The sequence below is a fragment of the Alligator sinensis genome, unplaced genomic scaffold, assembly GCF_000455745.1.
Source record: "Alligator sinensis unplaced genomic scaffold, ASM45574v1 scaffold154_1, whole genome shotgun sequence".
NCBI lineage: Eukaryota > Metazoa > Chordata > Crocodylia > Alligatoridae > Alligator > Alligator sinensis.
Window position 1 is genome coordinate 1830568 of NW_005842072.1, and position 3571 is coordinate 1834138.

Sequence of the window (3571 nt, forward strand, 5' to 3'; positions counted from 1 at the left end):
CTCCTCTTGAAGACCCCCAGGGTAGGGGAGAGCACCACCTCCCTTGGGAGCCCATTCCAGACCTTGGCCACTAACTGTGAAGAAGTTCTTCCTAATGTCCAGTCTAAATCTGCTCTCTGCTAGCTTATGGCCATTTTTTCTTGTAACCCCCAGGGGCGCCTTGGTGAGTAGAGCCTCACCAATTCCCTTCTGTGCCCCCGTGATGAACTTATAGACAGCCACAAGGTCTCCTCTCAACCTTTTCTTGCGGAGGCTGAAGAGGTCCAGGTGCCCTAGACTCTCCTCATAGGGCTTGGCCTGCAAGCCCTTAACCATATGCGTGGCCCTTCTCTGGACCCTCTCCAGGTTATCCACATCCCTCTTGAACTGCGATGCCCAAAACTGCACGCAGTATTCCAACTGTGGTCTGACCAGCACCCGATAGAGGGGAAGTATCACCTCCTTGGTTCTGTTTAGCGTGCATCAGCAGATGCACAACGAAGTGCCATTAGCTTTTCTGATGACTTCGTCACACTGACGACTCACTGACAGTCCTCACAGTGCTGTAGCCCAGCTGCACAGCCTGCTAGGCAGGAAGAAGGTGCTGCCAACATAGAGAAGCCCAAGACAGCTGCTGCCTCTGCCCCACATCACTGATTGGCTGAGGGATGCCTGTCACGTGGCCCCACCCCTCTCCACCAACTGGGGCCCTGGGGCAGGGCCACATGCCCTTATACTCCATGACAGATGGCAGGGCCATAACAGCTTTTGCAGCTAAAATCAGCAGTAAGGGGTGAGGCCACCAGGACACCTCAGCCAGAGGCATGGGGTGTGGGACCCTGCCACAATCGGCCCATGAAAACAACAGCCAGTCCTGCGATCTTCCTGCTAAATCAGCTAGCCACCTCCCTAAATTGGGCAGACACCTAGTCATAGGCTACCACAGGAAAAAAAGGCTTATGGGAAGCTGCATTTAAGAGAGAAATTATTTGACCAGTTATTTTGCCCCTAACACCTCCCTTCCCCCAGTTGTAACTTTTAGTAGTATACTCTGTGTAGCAGAGAATGTAAAAAAAAAAAAAAAGCTATCCAAGAGATGCTCGCATTTACTATAAGAACCAAGCTGGATATTTATTGTATTTTCATTGTGTACATTCATCTATAAAGAGATGATGTAGTAAGTGATTACAACCACATTTCATCTATAACCGACTTGTTATAGATGATACACATTTCCCAATAAATACTATCAGCATTATTGTAGCAGACGTCTAGCAATTTCAACACTACTAGCAGAAATCAGCATGTTTTTGATGTATAATACAGTCCAAGAAGAGTAGTGTTTGGTTCTTAAAAGCTAGCATATGCATAGCCAGAAGTGATTACCATTCCAGTGGTAGCAAGAAAAGAGGAGACTTATTTACTCTTTCATGGACAGTACATCCAGACTTGCACAGTATTTCCACATAAAGCTTCGCAAAGTACTTTTAGTTAGACTTTCCTGAAGTTAGCCAAAGTAATCATGAATATTTGGTTTGAAATAATGTGCTCCCTTTCAATATCTTAACTCTTTGCAAAAGACTCTTGGATAAAAAAATTATGTAGTTAAGTCATAAAGAGAGAGTTAAAAATACAATAATAAGTCAACTAGAAAAACTGTACTCCCACTCTACCCTCCAAAACCTTACCTCTGGTAGTTTTGGAGGAAGAACCTAGGCAATTTCCTCATTTTCTACACGTGGAGTTCTTGCATCCAAACAGAACATGCTTTATTCCAATCACAAAATGCAGTCAAATGAGCCATTAAAAGAAAAGCCAGCCTTGAAACATTACTTTATAAAAAAGGATATATAATAAATAGCCATACCATTTACATACAATTTCAGCTTCCCCTCGGTTTCCACAACATATTACACATTGGATGCATCTATATATTTACTGCAGAGCTGCCCAGTTAGCTTGGCAGTAAAGTCTCAGTGTCTACCCATGATGCCCTATTAGGGCACAGGAACCCAACACCACTGTAGGTTAGTACTTGTATTTATAAGTACAATCCTGTAGTGGTGTTATTTACTGCCAGAAACACATGTGTAGACACTGACAGCTGGCTGGGGCACTAGGGTGCTTCAGTGCAGGGTCTGCTTGCCAGCTTGCCCTGCACCAAGGCACCCTTGTGCCCCAGCCAGCCCCTCTACACAACACTGAGCTGGGTCCCAGCTGCCCCAGGTGGGCTGGCTGGCAGGCCAACCCCTTCCCTGCCCCCTCCCAACTCTGCCACCTGGGGCTGCTGAGACCTGGCTTAATGTGCTGCAGTCCCAAGTGCACATGTTGACACAGTACCCAGAAGCAATAAACTCCAGTGAACAAAGCACCAGAGTTTATTACCCTGCATTAATTTCATGTGTAGATGTGCCCACTAAGTTCTGACTTTCTGCAGGATCTTCTAGAGCAGAGTGCCAAACAGATAGCCACATGCCAAGTGTCATTTTCATTTAAACTTGGGACAAAGTAAAACCATTTTCCCCCATTCCAGTTGAATGCATGCCTTTTTTAATAGGAGCAAGTGTATGCAAAAGCCATTTCTGACTGAAGGAGGCAAGTCAGAGCAGAGCATTGCAGCCTGTACTGAAACTACTTGTCAGTACAATTACTTGATGGGCTTGATATTCATTTAAGTAGAGAGGGTTTTATTTATATATTTAACTTATATAAGTTAAATAAATATATAAATAAAACCCTCTCTACTTAAATGAATATCAAGCCCATCAAGTAATTGTACTGACAAGTAGTTTCAGTACAGGCTGCAATGCTCTGCTCTGACTTGCCTCCTTCAGTCAGAAATATACCTGTACAGTTTTGTTTTTTTAGGGTCTACACCAGCGTTTCCCAGACATTTGATAACTAAGGCACACTTTTCCTAGCTTAAATAGGCAGCATGCTTCATTTTTACACCTGAGTCACCATTCTCCTGCTAAAAGAAATCATACCAGCACTCAGATGCACTTAAAACAACCAACCAGCTCACCCACCCACCCGGAGACACCAACTACATTTTTCTTTAAGCAAAGGATTAGTTGATATAACAGTGGTCTCAACTTTTTTAGCTTCAAGGCACCCCTAATAATTTACTGAATTTCACAGCACCCCAGTTGAAGTCACTGCTCTAGATCCAAGGTCAGAAGAGACATGTCGGGGGACTTCGAGGCCAAAAAAGTTGATTTAGATGGTAGTACTTGAAGGCAACAGGGACAGGGGCTCTCACTGTGCTGTACCCTGCTCTTTTCACTGTTCTCTCTTCACTCAGTCTGTACCTCAGGCTACTACTGAGGTTACTCCTGCAGTGTCTCACATGCTAGCAACCACTCCTCCAACTCCACATGCTCCCATGGCTGACAGTGTGGTCTGAAGGGGACTAGCTGGGTTACAATATATGGTTGCATGCAGTGGTAGCAGAATTGGAATAGGTGGGGCAGGAGAAGGAATTTCATTGCCCACATCCTTTTGGAATCACTAGTTTACACTTTAGCATGGGATGACAGGCAAAATATCCAAGGTAAGTTAGACCGATTTTCTGACCCCAGCACATAGGAAG